Raw genomic sequence first — 16,808 nt, 5'->3', positions numbered from 1 at the left:
TGTAGTTGAATAAATGTCTCAGTGTATTACTTTTAAAGGAAGTTGCTGGGGGAAATCAAGAAACATACTGTATTTATATGGACAAATGAACGACTGTCACAGAATCATATAAGGATTGCTGGCACTCAAGGACAGCTAAGACTGAAACTAACCACCTATTCAGCACTTAGAATATTGCAGGCAGTGCAATCTCATTCCATCTTCATCCGTGATTCTAGACAGGTATTGCTAGTCTTTGTTTACACTTGAGAAAACAGATTCAGAGAAATTAGAATATGTACCAGCACATACTGATATAAGTGGTAACACCAGGATACAAACCCAATTAAATTCCAAATCATTCAGTTTCAAATTTAGTACCTTAAGTATCTTTTACCTATAGGGTCAATGGAATTACTGGTAAGCAAGAAAATATCTAAAAGGCCAACCTATCTCCACAAAATCATCTAATTGTAATATATTTTAGACATCCTTACAATGTGCAATTTATTCACCTTATCATATTAAAAAATAATGGTGACTTTGACCTTGAAAAAAAATAATTTATAAACCTTCAGAAATAAAAACTAGTTTATTGAATTAACTTTTAAAAAGATAAACCCAAAGTATGTGATACCAACTTAAAAAGGTTTTACATGATGTTATATGGTTTTGATGTAAATCGTTTTTTATGGGACTAGAATTTTCTCAGTTTTATGATTTGCCATTTCATTTCACTACATACTACATAAGATTCTTCTTTTCATAAAAGAAAAAACTAACAAAACCATATTTTTATGTTTCTGTCACTTGAAATTATCTTTAACAGGAATCAGTCTTACTGGTTTTTTGTAGTCTTATTGTTAATAGGCAGAGTAATAAGTTGTTTTTCCACCTATAGACAATCCAGAACTACAAGGGCTATAATTTTTAAAGGCAAGATATACTATATATAATATGTTGAAAAAGCACACAAATCTAATTATTAAGTTGTTCATTTAATACCATTTTTTTAAAAAAATCAGTATCATGATTTTCTATATTTTGCCTAAATGTGATGAATAAAAAACAATTTAAAATCTCACTTTTTGGTGTCCATATGTCTTTAAATTTATTAATAGATCATAGGTAAATAATAGGTTGTTAGCATATAATATTAAGTTTTAAGCAGTATCTAACATTCTAGGTGTGTAAAAGAAATTGAATGGATTAGGAAAAATTGAGTTGGGTATACATTGCAGTATAACTGGAGACCTAGAAAGTGAACTGCTTTTATAAAAACAAACTTAGTCTAATCTGATTGTTATTTGCCTTTGCAGTATAGAACAATAATACCATTTGATTATTGCTGTTTAAAAGATAAAATTTTTAAATGCTTGATGAAATTTATGGGTTCTTTTGTACAGAAAGTTAAACCATTTAGATTGTTTACTAGTAGTTTTCATATAACTGGAGGATGAATGAATACTATCTGAATTTCATGAAGTTTGTTTTAATTTGGTATACTTCTGCTTTTATCTTACATAAAAAGAACTAAACCACAAATTGATTTAAACTGTTTTTAAACATGTTTTCAGATTTTGTTTCTCCACAATTACATCTTTAAGTAGATCAAATCCTATCTCCAAAGCAATAGGAATAGCACTAAGGGAAACCACGGTAGTTCTATTTGTAGTCACATCATTAGCTTTGAAAGGGAGACTATCAGTATTATTTTTTTAATGAACAATTGCCTATTCTCACCTGAAAATATTCCACAGGAAATCACCGTATTTTTAGGTGACAATAAATATGCTAGATTTTAAAAAAGCATTTTTACTACTTTGGTGTTATTGCATACTAAAATAGCCAGATATTTCTCTGGTGTAAACAGGAAAATGGCACACCATATTTGCAATGGAAAATTTTAAGTTAGAAGGAAACCTTGGCTCATTCATTAAACACATACTGAAGCACTTATTAGGCACCTTGGGGAATATAAAGAGTGGAGACTTATCTTCAAGCTGTTCACTGTCTAATGAGCAAGGAAGAGAAGTCAAACTCTGATTACAAGTACTGTATAATGAGGGCGATTATAAAAGGTATACATAAGATACTAAAGGGACATAGAAGAGAGCCTCAGTTCAGCCTGGTGGCCTGGTAAGCTTCCCCAAAATAACTCTTGAAATGGAGTTTATGCCACATAAGAGTACATCGGAAGTGAAGTGGGAAGATACATCAGGTAGAAACAAATAGTATATTCCCAGGCACTTCAGAGTCAGGGAAAGTCATTGAATAAGATTATAATGGGGAAGAAATAGTGGGGGAAGATGGGAGAGGTGGATACCCTGAAGAAGAAGTGGTCATTGCTGGAGGAGATCAAAAGGGTAGATGTTTAAATGCCTTTTTATGAAGCTTGTATTTAATCCCAAAAGTCAAGATAGCAACTAATGAATTTTTTTTTGGAGGGGGTTACTGGGGTTCATCTCAAAGGCACGGGACCACTGAGCCACATCCCCAACTGTATTTTGTATTTTATTTAGAGTCAGGGTCTCACTGAGTTACTTAGCACCTTGCTTTTGCTGAGGCTGGCTTCGCACTCATGATCCTACTATCTCAACCTGCTGAGCTGCTGGGATTACAGGCGTGCACCACTGCACCTAACTCACCTAATGAATTTTTGAACAGAAGACTCACATGATTGGGGCTGCACTTCAGGTTATCTCAGTGGCATCATGAAGAATGAGAAGCAAGAAGATCAGCTAAAACCTTAAGAACTTCAAAAAGGGACAGGTAACAGGCAAGAAATGAGGAAGGTCTGGATCAAATAATATCAACCAAGCAAGTTCTGTTCCTGGTCCTAAGCTTATGGTCCTACATACTCATTTTAATCCTTACTACAACTCTATGATATATCATTATTATTATTGTTATTACTATTATTATTCTTATTATTCTTATTATTTCTTTGTTACAAGTGGAACTTGGAACTGAAAGAGGGCAAGTGTCTTGCTCAAAGTAAGGTTAGGAAAGTGAGGAGTAAGTTTTTAAATCCTTGTCTGATTACAAGACCTGACCTTTCAACCACCTACTTTTCAAATTGAGGTTGTAAATCATCAATGAATCATCAAATCAATTAATGGTTTGTAAACACAATTTTTAAATGGATGTAGAATATAACAGAAAATAGATTATACTGTATATAGTAAGGGTAAATATTTTTGAAACTTTTTTTTCCATAAGTACGTCTGATACGTAATTTTTTCTTTTTTTTTTTTTTTTTTTTTTTTTTTTTCGCCGTGCTGGGGATTGAACCCAGGGCCTTTAGAGTGCTTGTGCAAGCACTCTACCAACTGAGCTATATCCCCAGCCCCTGATATGAATTTTTAACATTATGGGTCAAAGTAAAAAACATTTGGAAATAACTTCACTGTGTCATGCTGCTGTCATAGTATGGGGAGGAAAAAAATGAGTAAGAACTGCCTGTGCTACAAGACTGGGTGACTGGTTTATATGTGTGAGGGTGACAGAAGAAAGAGAAAACTAGATTGACTCTAAATTTCTAAGAAACCTGGCACTCTTCACCAAGGCATTGCAAACACAAGTTCGATAGATAAAGGATAGTAATAAGCAATTAGGGGACCATGTTTGAGATATCTATAGGATATGCAGGTGAAAAATGCGGATGGCAGTTTCTTATGAAGTAAAACACACAGTTCTAACATGACTGATTTTACTCCAAGTATTTATAGAGAATAAAAATATACCAAAAAAACACTTAATCAACAGTGTTTGCAGTAGCTTTATTCATAATAGTCAAAACAAATAACCTAAATATCTATTAAAATGAAAATACATTTTAAAAATACAGTATATCCTTACAACATAATGCTGGTCATCAACAGAATGAAATACTGATCAATATGGATGTATTTCAAGGACATGATGTCACACACAAAAGACTTCATTCTACATAAAATGTCACATTATGACCCAAGTATATGCACAATTATTACACTTCAATTTAAAAGGAATATATCTAGGTTCATTAATAAGTAGTCCAAAAATGACAAAATTCATCTATGCTAGTAACAGTCAGAACTCCCACTGACTGATTGGAAGGGAGTGAAAAAGATTTTTGGAGTGATAAACCTACCATATCCTAATTGAGATGGTGGTTAAAAGAAGGTTTTCTTTATCCAGACTCATCAAAATATACACTTAATGTATGTATTTTTTGCTACATGTAAACTTTAGTGCAATTTCTAATGGTTTTAAAAAGAGAAAGAATATATTGACTTATATAATCAAAAAATCTAGAAGTAGACCTAACTCCAAGTAGTTGGCTCCAAATGCTTGATGTCACTAAAATTTTATTCTTCCCTTTATCTCTTGGATATACCTTTCTATGTGATGGTGTGATTTCAGGCAGACTTTTCCTTTCAGATAGGGCCACCATAGTTCCAAACTTACCTTCTTTTCACTTACCAACCCCAATGGAGAAAGAACATGTTCTTTCTAATTGACCCAGTAGGAATCTTGGTGTCAACTCTGACCATCCACATCCAAACATGAACTAATTATTAAGGTCAAGTTGTTGCAGGGGAAGGTGACAGGGCATGAATAAGTAACCAAAATGTTCATGTTCTCCCAGAATAGAGCAGTGGTTCTCCAAAGAAGAACTGGAATATTGTTATAAAAAATACAGGACCTAACCAATATGTTTCCAAAAGTAATGATGATAATTTTAATCAATTATGTTCATAGACCAGTCTGGTGGGTTTGTTTTTTAAATTTAAGAAAAACATTGGTAATTCTAAATTCCCAGTCTACAAATACAGACAAGTTCAACCAAATTTTATCATCTTTTGACTCCCTGTGCTTTAAGTATTCCATCCCTAAAAGACTTCCCCACCAATAATTTCTGAGGCCTCACAGAAAGTGTCTCCTACTGAAGGACATATGTGTCTTCACTGTTAATTCCTGCTAGGCAAGAGAGCAGGACCACTGCTCTATTAGACAACAGTCTATTCCTCTTCTCTCTAGAACCAAGCAGCTTCCATTGAGTCACTGAGTACTATCACTTATATCAGTGCCAAAGATGAATTGGGATTGTGCCAGTTATATGCCTACTGTTTCTCAGACCCTAGCCTACCTTTCTGTGTTCTGTTTTATGATGCTGGAGCTAGGACTCAGCAAACTACACTTCCCAGACTCCCTTGCTACTTAGCTTATTGTTGAGTGCTGCCAAAAGGAAATTCTAAGGAAAAAGTTGGAAGGTGATAGCTGAGTAGAAAGAATGACCTTGTTGCTATTCAGCAGCAGTTGGCTCTACTCTAACAGTCTTGTGTTCACAGTATGTAAATGAGGAGATTTAATGAATGTGTTTGCTGTTATGTTTGTAGCCTATACAATTATTCCTCCCTTATGGTTCTTACACACACACACACACACACACACACACACACACAAAGAAAAAAGACTACAAAATATTTTTTTTACCTTATAGGGAAGAACTACCATAGTTAGTGACCAAATGAGCAGTAAAATATCTTGAAGTATGACCTTATATTGGTGTAGCACTCTGAAGAGTACTTTCAAAATGATTACCTCATATGATTTTAAACAACCCTGAGAAATGGGAAGGTCAGATGGACATTTTCCATTTTTAATCAATAAGGAAATCAGCCCTACAGTTAAGTCAGATTTGTCTAGTAGAAATACAATAGGAACCACATATTTAATTAAAAACTTTCTAGTGGTCAACTTAAAATAAAGTTTTTAAAAAGTGAAATTTGTTCTTAAAGTATATTTTATTTAACATAACATATCCAAAGTATTACCATTCCAACCTGTAATCAGTAGTTTAAATCATCAATGAGATTTTTTTTGTACTAAGACTTTGACACCTGCTATATATTTCACAGTTACAACACATCTTAATTCAGACTAGCCACATTCCAGGTATTCACTAGTAATATGTGGGTCGTGTCTACCTTATGAGAAAGCACAAGTTCAGATTATTTACACAGAGGCATACAGTAGGAAATAGTGGTCCTAGTTGGCCAGCTTCTGGAAAGGAAAACAATGCTGGTCTGGAAACCTAGAGACTTTAATTCCACTCATGACTTTACCTTTTACTGGCTGTGAGACAGTAGACAAGGAGCTCCTTAAAGCTTGGTTTCTGGGTATGTTAAGGAAAAAAAAAAAAAAAAAGCAAATGTCATCTTTACTACCCCACCACATAACCCTTTTATCAAATGAAATCTTATATGGAAGCCCATATTTAAAACATAGGAACTGAACTGCTCTATGTTGAAGGCATGGGAGATGGTTGGGTATGAATGTTTAGCCTATACCTAAGTACACACACACACACACACACAACTTCTGAGAGGGTTCTCATGAAAACTTTGGGCATATTTGAAAATTCTTAGAGGAAATTATCTCTAAGATCTTTTTCATTTTAAACAGGTCTATGAATCCATGGGTAAAATTTCACTCAGACATAGTTGTCTCTTTCAGCCAGTTTTGAAGATTTAATAATGAAAGACAGTACTATTGTGAGTCTGGTACTGTCTACTGACATCAGTACTTTGGTGTCTGATTCACATTTTTAGTTTTATAGCATCATTAATTTTTATAAATGTAAGTTTTTTTAATGTTATTTTTTCTCTCAGTAATGGGCCTTTCTTTTCAAATGATATAAATAAATCAAAAGTACTCTAGGATAGCTAAAATCAGGACCATTGTGCAAAATCCAAGGGGTTGTAAAGAAGCAACAACCCCTTGAACCTCAACAATTCAGCATCTCAGAAATGCCTTTTTCCACAAGTGTCCCCAAGAATTCACTGAGAGTAGACCCATGTACAATTCTGTAACCAAAGATTAAGCTCAGCTCCAACTCCTTCATCAGATAAGGGAACTGAAACTCTGTGAAATACTCAAAATTCTGCCCCAGCTGGGGTCAGAACTAGGGTAGAACCCCATCACTCAGGAGCTGGAGCTCGCAGGAACGACCCTGCAAATGCTGATTATTACATTTTCAGAAATTTTGCAAGACAAACGACATCACGCTGGTTGAAATCAGCCATGGTGAAATATTTTCACCACAAAAATCAACAAATGCCACAAATCCCAGTTTCCCCTGGGAGCCCTTGTTACACCTTTATCAGCACACCTCTGAATCCGGGTTCCTGAGTCCAGGTCTTTACATTCCACACAGCATCCTGAGAAGGAATGCACTGCATTTTAATAGGAAACAAAAATATAAGTTAATAAAACATATTTTTTTAAAAAAACACCTAAATAGAAGTCGTGTCTGTTCATGAATTAGACCCAAAACTTAAAATAGCAATTTTTCTCAATACGTATTTACATTTCCTATTGCCCACTGGATACTGATTCCTGTGATTGTCTCAAGCTGTTATTTGGAGAATTCAGCTTCTTTGGCGATTGATTGATTTTTTTTTCTTTTAATATTAGGTAAGCCAGGCAAGTAAAAGTTCTAGAACATTATTTTTAAATGTTTCACATTACAAACGTTTCAAATTATTTAAAATTAAAGCCTGAGCAGAAAGTGAGGAGAAACTATCGAAACTGCCGCCCGAGGAGCGAGCGGCCTGATATACCTTCTCTCAGCCTTCTGGCTCTGTTCCTGGCTGAGAAGGTTACTGAGAGGTCGGTGTAAACAACTGCGGCAGTCTTCAGGCCTCCGGGTTGGCCGGCTGTCTCTTCGGTTTTAATCCTTCCATCTGAACTCCTGACTGATCTTAACAACGACCTGATTCCGTTTGCCCCTTCCTCCCCGTCCTCGCTGCTTTTCTTCGGGTCCTTTGTGGCGTTGCTGCGCTCTCCTGCGGCTCTGCTCGGGCCTGTTGGGGCATGCTTGTGATGTCAGACGCCTGCACTTCAGCTGTCCTTTTGTATCCATGGTGATGGATGAAAAAAATAAGCTGCTTTGCAGTAATTTGAGCTTTCATCCATCCTAATGATGCTGGTTGATTATTCAGGTGATTTTCCCCAAAACTTTCAAATCACTAAATCTTGAATTGTTAAAGAGGAATTAATATGTTCGCTTTATTTTTTTTTCTTTCTTTCCTTCTTCTTTTTTTTTTTTAATCATTCTTATGCCTTTGTGATTTCCATTAATCTTTGATCTCAGCATCTGAAAATATAATCTTTATAATTAAATCAGTAAGAAAGTAATTTCAGAAATGTGATTCTAAAGGAAAAGAAAGTATAAAGGGTAGTATTTAACGTTCTCTCTCACTGCATGTACGTAACTGTTTAGGCTAAGTAAAACTCAGAACCTACATAATGTGAAGTAACCTACATAATGAGAAGTATAATATGACAATAAAATAGCATTGCCCAAAATGTTGGCCCCTTAGCAAGAGAGGTACTTGAAGTTTTTTTGTGGTCTCTAGATAGACTAATAAATGCTGGCTTCAGTTTTTTTTTTGCATTCAGAAAAGAGTAAACAGTCTGACTGTAGTCTTTGGCACCTTGCTAACAATGCTAATTATTTTTTTTTAAATGAGGAAAGGCAGGCTTTTTGCACATAACCTTTGCAAGCAGTAGTTTCTAGCGAAAATGTCTGTATCCTGTCAGTATTCATGTATGAATAACTGAGTTTCCAGTGATGTAAAATTTTCTTACATTAAAAAATATAAGAAACAGTACAGAGGAAACAAGTGGAATTAAGTCATGGCATACTGATGAGGTAGCAGGGTAGAAAGAGCAGAGCAGCAATTTCATGTGTCTTGGTCCTACCATATTACCAAAATTAATAATTGGAAATAAAAGCAAGGTTGACCCTAATACTATGACACAGGGAAATTATGGTAGTTGGATGAATTAAGAACTCTTTTCCCTAGACCAATTAAATAATAAGAATAGTGTAGTAAAAATTAGAAAGCTTGAAAGTGTCTCCAGTCTTCCTCTTACTACTTTGTGCTAAGTGGAATGTTTGGTGGATTTTTTCTGCCACCTTGGAATTGTAGTTACTGCCCAAGCTGAGCCATAAATAATTAAGATTCAGAACTTTTCATCATGACTAGTTAAAAAGTGTACACCTAACCTTATTACCATCAACCTTCAACCTGGGAAACTCTTTTCTGGGTCTCTACCTCACAGAGAGATAACTCTATGTACAGGAAATGAGGGAAGAAGCCAATTTGCTTTCTGGAGAGGGTTCTAACACTTCCAAAGCCTAGTGGGTGGATTGAGTGGAGGAAATCCAGGGTGATTTGAAGAAGGAAGGATTGTGATCTCACTCCATAACTGATGCCTGCTAAATTGCAGCCTCTTTGTCACTGCGTTGCCATTGGAATAAAGCATTTGACACAGTTCTTGGGAGTTTCCCATAGTTATGGCACATCTATAAAGACTAATATCCATTTCTCATATAAAATTTTTTGAAGGTGGAAGTAGAGGATCACTGCTAAAGAGATAATATGTCTGAGAAGATGAGGATTCGCCCCCATTTTGGTTCCCCATGACATTAAATGACAGGGCAATGAACTGTGAGTAGTTCCATGTGAAAGAGGAAGATGTCAAGGAAAAGCATAGGAGCCCTTCAGGCTGCTGGTGGGATAGATGCACAGCCCAGAGAATCTGGGAGGGTAAACAGCTGGTAAACCTGAGGGAAGTCCTTCTCTTCCTCAGTGACATATTGGACTTCTGTAAAGCTGATTATTGTCCAAGGGAACACTTGGCTGCTTGGAGACCATCTCGGCCTCTGGGACGCTGGTATCAGACCTGCACATGGTAAACTGGAGTGAGGCCAGTCCCCTCCAGCAGGCACTCATGTAAGAATTGATGCCCTCCCTCACCCTCTTTCAGATCCAGGGTTCTGCCTCCCTAGTGCTCCCCAACTCCATTCATCTTCAAGGTTCTAGCTTCTGCTGTGGGGAAGGAAAAGAAATAGACTAGGAAATGAAACTGAAATTTTAATATTATGCTTCAGAAACACAAAGTAAATATGAAATTTGTCCAAAATGTTATAATGATAGGAATCTGAAATTCAACAAAGCATAGTTGAGAGCAGTGAAGGGAGGGAAATTGATATAATTTTAATTAATACCCGCTGAGCCCAGGCTACTCAATTAATATGTAGAGTCCAACTATATACATACTTTGGAATCATGATTTTTCACTTAATAATCATATAATTTTATCATCTTAAAAAAATCTCTATAAATGTCATCTATAATATTTTCAAATTTCCATTTTATAGGTTGCCAATTTTTAAACCATTTCTACATTGTAAAACATTGGTGGTATTTTTAAATTTTAATGTTTGAATTATAATATCTGTCCCTGTAAATTTGATTGTTATTATCACTATTAAATATCTACTGATCTTTGGACAAAGATTCTTATTTATTTTTCATTAGAAGACAGTTTGGGGTATTGATAAACCAGCTAGGAATTTTGATAATGTGCTTACTAATCTGGCAGCATTACAAAACAGGGTTAGACTAAGGGAACGAAAGAATGAAAAATTACAACCCCAAACTTCAGAGGTAAGAGGGATCCTTTCCAAAGAATCCCCAGAGAAGTTTCCAACTTCAAAGGCAGCATTTGCAAAATTTGGTTCAAGTTGGGGCTACCACCACTGAAAAGTTTTTAAAAAGTGCTGAAAAACAATTAGATCCTCCCACTCCCCTTTTCCTGTAATTCCCCTGGGTATGACAATTACTTATAACCATGAAACAAGATCAACGTTACAAATTTCAACAACAAAAATATCTAAAAAACAGTAAGGGGAAAGATAGGGTGTCTCTGTTTAAGTATCCTAATTTCCTCATCTTTCTTACCAAAAAGTGGATAAATGCTGTCTAAAATTAGCCAGTCAAAAATTAGAAGTGATATGTATTATTGTAGGTTAAGAATAACTACCACAAACAAACAAGAATGTTTTTAAAAACGTTTAGTGGTTACTGCTGAAAGTTTATCCCTGGGAAGTAAGACTTTGGGATAGGAAATACAGGCAGGGAGAGTTTCACACAGACACATTCGTATAATTTAAATTTATTTTATGTTTTAATAGTTCTTCAACAAAACAAACTATTTTTTAAATGCATAGTAGGAGAAAAATGTAAGAAAATGTACCAAAATGCTACTAGTGGTTTACTGTTGTTGTTGTGTTTTTTGTTATTGTTGTTTGTTTTTGGCAGTGCTAGGTATTGAACCCAGGCCCTCAGCTATGCTAGGCAAGTGTTCTGCTATTGAGCCACATCCCCCAGCTCAATAGTGGTTATTTTTGATCAGAAAGAATTAAGAACAAAAAGAAAAAAAATTTGTTTTCTATAATTCCACATTTTCCAAGGTACCTATCTCTTGTATAAATAGAAAAAAATCATTATTAAGAAAATGTCACGACCATGGATTTGCTGTAAAGTATTATACACACAAGTAAATAATTAAAAACAATACTTAATTGAAGGGAAGAAAATTTAAAAGGTCTAAAGGAGAGGCTGAGCATTGTTGCTGCTGATTCCAGGAAGAGGAATTTGGCATCTAAGGGAGGAAGTTTGAACTGGGAAAATTTAAAAGGTCTAAAGGAGAGGCTGAGCATTGTTGCTGCTGATTCCAGGAAGAGGAATTTGGCATCTAAGGGAGGAAGTTTGAACTGGGACAAGAAAGTAGCATATTCTGATTATGCACTGGAAAAGAAGGTTTGACCAGCCATGGAGCTTACTGAGCTGCTCGTGGATTTCCCACCATTATCCTCTGCCCATCTAGATTTATATGTATGATGAGACTATCAAATCCATTTCCCCTGTCTCTTATTTATTATAACCAGATAAAAATCTACCACCAAATAGATTATTTTTTTAAAAAATTACTCTTTCCTGGTTTGGGCCTGCCAATCAGACATGATTTTACAGAGTTAGCTTCATAATCACCCGCAGCTGTTCTTACTAGGTCAAGGAGTCAGAGCGTTTCGTACTTCTATGGGATGGTTGCTGCACATGGTGTAGTTTGGGCAGAATATTATCAGAAGGGACCTGGTTACTGCAGGAGATGCCTATTCATAGCAGCTGTGATACTGGAGCAATTATTTGAGTGGCCAGCAAAACTGTCCTACATGTACCTTAATGTCATCCCCATGGTATCTGTCTCTGTGCCTTTCTTTTCATTTTCCACCAGTGAATGCCCTAGAAGAACATATTACTTCATGCAAAATCCAATAAAGAGTTTCTATAGAAGTGGGATGCACTGTTAGTTGAACATGAAAAGGGTACTATGCCCATCTACTAACAGAAGAGCCTCTTCAAAAGTATACACCATTTCAGAAAGCCAGATGAAGGCCATTCAGGAATTTTCATGCAATGTTTCCAAGATTTGAAGGACTTTTACTTTTTGAAGGACATTTTTTATTCTTACATTTTGGAAGTCTATTTCTGATCCCTTTGGTGTACTTTTTTCCATTGCAGGCTATAAAAGCATTTTATGACATATTCAGGGAGCAGTGGCTTCTTGTGCATTGGGTTGTCTAAAAGTCAGCTGCATCTTCTTGGTCAAGGTCTTAGTTTTCGAAGTATTATCCACAAACAAGCAGTATTTACATCACTGTGAATAACTCAATTTCAGGCCCAGTCCAGACCTATAAAATAAGGATCTTCAATTCAGGTAATTTGTATGCACAGTAAAGTTTAAAAAGCATTGGTTTCAGAGAATCCAAGGTTTCTTTGGGAAAGTTCTCATCTGTCAAAACAGTGACTCTACATCTTATGAATTTCACAACTAGCTTTCTTTCTTTCTTTTTTTCTTCAGTGTTGGAAATTGTACCCAAGGCCTCCATGTACGAGGCAAGTGCTCTACCACTGAGATATATCCCCAACTCTGTTTGAAATTTTATTTTGAGAGAGAGTCTTGCTAAATGGACCAGGCTGGACTTGAACTTGAGATCTTCCACCTTAGACTCTTGAGAAGCTGGAATTACCACTGTGGCCAACCACAACCAGCTCTGAGCATGCTATATCACTCATTTGATATTCAAGTTAGGGTAGATGCTACTCACGAACATGGCAGAATTTCAAATTGAAAAGCTATTCTAAAGCATGAGACCCAATGCCCTAGGGTTTGGAATCAGCCCCTTCATTGCTTTGATGATTCAGATCATCAATTTTAATCATAATTACAGTTTATCAGAGAGGATTCTATCTCCTGAAGAGTATTTGGGTTTTAGTCTGGAAGCTGCTTTTCACTCATTATTGCAATATTCCTTTGAAAAGCACTTACATTATCAACATAGCCAGATGTAGGAATAAGACTTAATAGTTGAGATCAGTCAAAGAACAAAGTTCTAGTTTTAGAATTCATCTCCTTCGTTATGGCCTCTGAGTTTGCACCTGCCAGTTCCAGAGTTTCTTTGATAAAATGTGAAGAGTGCTAAGAAAGATGGTACTTGTATGTTTTGTCCCTCATAGAAATACTCTGCAAAACTGGATTCCTATGAACCTCTTCAAAATCATGAAAAAAAACTAACTTTAGATTAGATAGACACATGTCCAGATGAACTGAGTACAGAAGAGTTCATCATCTCAGGGAAACTAATCCTTGCTTGTGGTCCCAGTAAAAAGAGATCCAAAACTTCAGTGAGTGTTTTGATTGGGGCTTATTTTGTTTGTTTGCTTTTCACCACTTGCATGAATGTGCAAACATGATGGAGCAAAGCAAAGATGATTCTTGCAGTTATAATGAACAGAAACCATCAGAACACCAAGATCCTGGTGTAATTAAATCTTGTAAGACAGAGAGACTATGTTTTTTTCTATGAAATATTTCTGTTAAGGCACATTTTTCTGGGAAAATTATATGATCTAATCCTGTGTTCTAAGCCCCTTTAGCTTAAGGAAATATTACAGTTGTTGTTCATAAACTACAATATGATATGTCACCATCTGTTTCTTGATAACATTTAAAAAATTATGTAGTTGAGTAACAATGTTGAGAAACTCCAGCTCACAAGTTCAAATCTCAATGACCTTCAAAGATGCAAATGGCCCATCTTTCTCTCTTATTTTTCCTGTTGTGACCACAGTAGGTTTATTAATACTGTATCATTATAATGGTTGTCCAATGTGTAAAAAATTAAATAGGAATTTCTAGAAGCTTTTTATTAAAGAAATTCCAGGGGTTGGGGGGAAGAAACATAACTTCTAAATCACAAAGTTTATGCTAAAGGACATAATGTATGCAAAAATATTAATAGAGCCTTTCTAATCTTCTCTTAACAAACACTACTGACAGTCATTTGAGAGTTCTTGTTTCTGGAGTATTCTTTGAAATTCAATAGGAGATTTATTGAGGAGTCTGCAAGAGGGAATAAAGAATGCTGATTTGAAATTTGTAATTCAAATGTACTTTTCTCTAAATCTTAAAGTTCAATCATTTGAAATATAAGTTAAAAATAAAAAATTCAATAGCTTTCATATTTCAGATTGGCATGGTTAAGAGCACAGGAGTTGAAGTCAGAAGTCAGAGAGACCTGACTCAGGAGTTGCAAATTGGCACAAGTTACTCACAGTCCCTAAGTTTTAGTTTCCCTATTTGTAAAATGAAAAGCATAGTATTCATTTCCTCAAGTTATTTTAGAAATTAAATTAGATAATTGTTTAGTGAATTACAGAAAGAAAATTAAGTATTATATTATTACTATATTCCTGCAAATATATACTTAGAGAATATGACAGATATTATTATGTAGATAAATATTGTTAGTAGTTATTGATATTTATATTTAGCAATATGTATCTAAATAATGTAAAAGAAAAATACTTCTTTAACAACAGTCACATTCTGTGGCCTACATACAGAAAAACTAAAAATATATCATGTCCCTAGAAAGGAAAACTGAATAAAGAGGTCAAATGTTCTCAAATTGATTTATAGGCTAATTATAATTCCAAAGAAAATTTCTTTAAACATTTCAAAATGATCTTAAAATGTATTTAATTTAATTTAAACATATACCATGATATATTTAACTACAGTACTACTCATGATATCTTTTTTCTTTTATAATTTCATAAGAATTTTGTGTTTGTATTTTACAACTTTTTAAAAAATAATTTCTTCAAGAATAAAAGTTCTAAAAAATGGAATTACTGGATAAAGGGATGCAATGATTTTAGGATTTTTTGATATCTTAGTAACAAAAAAGTTTAAACAAATTTCTACTCCCAACAAGTATGAGAATGTCTGTTCTTTATATCCTTAGTGAAAGCAAATGAAAGAAAATACAAAAAGAAAAAGAAACAGAAACAGACCTCAATGGATCAGAATGCTTTAGTAAGCAGCAGAGGGGAATATTTTCAAGAGGAAAATGGTGACTGGCTACTTCACTTACCATCATTTAGTATTTTTATGTTTGAAATATGAAATGGAGAGGAATCTACTTGTATCTAGTACTTTAATTTTGATATTTCTTTTAGACATTAGACTTTTCTGCTTTTGCTAGCATGTTTAGTTTTTACCTAAGCAATTGTCTTTTCATAACTTTTTAAACTGTGTTTAGTGGAGACTTTGTATTTTTAAAAATAAATTTATGCTTTTAGACTGATATTTTTTAATATTTAGTGTCTTTTTTCCTTAGCTTATTGTTTGTATTTTAAATGTCATTATATTTTTTGCCATAGCAAAAATTGTAATTTTTAAGATCAAATTTGTCATTTTTGTATGTGTACCTTCTTTCTCTACTTTAAATTTGGAATTTTCTACTTGATGAAATTGAATACTTGCTTTTTTTAATGTTTCTCCTTTATATTCTGAATTTTGTACTTAATTTTTAAATACATTTGATATGTGTTTGATGAAATTATATGAGGTATAGGTTATAAATAAAGACTCCTACTACCCTGACTCAGGCCAGAATGATTTGATAAATAATCTGAATAATTCTTTCTGCTTTATTTGATTTGGGAAGTTTTCTTTATCATATTTTTTATTTTTGTTTAAGTACTGTTCAAAAAATTCATAGGACTAATATTTGGACATGATATATTTTTCCTTATTGTTGTTATTTTTGTTGTTGTGACAAGGTCTCACTAAGTTGCTTATGGCCTTACAAAGTTGCGGAGGCTGGTTTTGAACTTGCAGTCCTCCTGCCTCAGCCTTCTGAGTCGCTGGCATTACAGACATGCACAACCATGCCCAGCGCTATTTTTCATCTTTAAAACACTGTCAGATCATCTAAACTTGAGAAAACATTAAGAATGTTTGTAAAACTTATAATGATGAGGCTACATAAGTGTAGCAACTTTTTAAAAAAGAAATAAACTTGACTATAAAAGTATATTAAATATGTGCACAAAATGTTAATTGCCTTCAGATGATAGAATCACAAGAATTTTGTTATGACTTTTTAAAATAAATGTTCTGATTTGTCTGTCATGCACATACTTGACTTTTATGGATTAGAAAAAGATAAAGTACCTCTGAAAACTCAAAAAATATGAATTTACTTTTACAACAATTCATGCTTTTCTGCCTGTGAGAAACATACAAAATAACAATTGTCGGTTTAGATTCCTTCTCTAATGCACAAAAGCACAATTATAGACTCCTAGATATCCAAGTTGAATTATGTTATATACATTTCAACCATCTCTGATGAAAATACATAAAACTCTTTGAGTTTTAATGAACAGATTTAAAAAGTATCTGCAGCTTGTGTTTCTATTGCAAAGCTGTGATATTAAGAAAAGAAAAACAGAATTATCATTGTGGGTAACGTTTTAATTTTTATTAAAATTAATACCTATCTTGGTTTTTTTTTTCTTTTTTAATGCATAATAATTTGGGTGGTTGATAAACAGAAAAATTAATTCATACCT

Source organism: Sciurus carolinensis, chromosome 7 (assembly GCF_902686445.1).
Source record: "Sciurus carolinensis chromosome 7, mSciCar1.2, whole genome shotgun sequence".
In the NCBI taxonomy this organism is placed as follows: Eukaryota; Metazoa; Chordata; class Mammalia; order Rodentia; family Sciuridae; genus Sciurus; species Sciurus carolinensis.
This window is presented reverse-complemented; position numbering follows the sequence as displayed.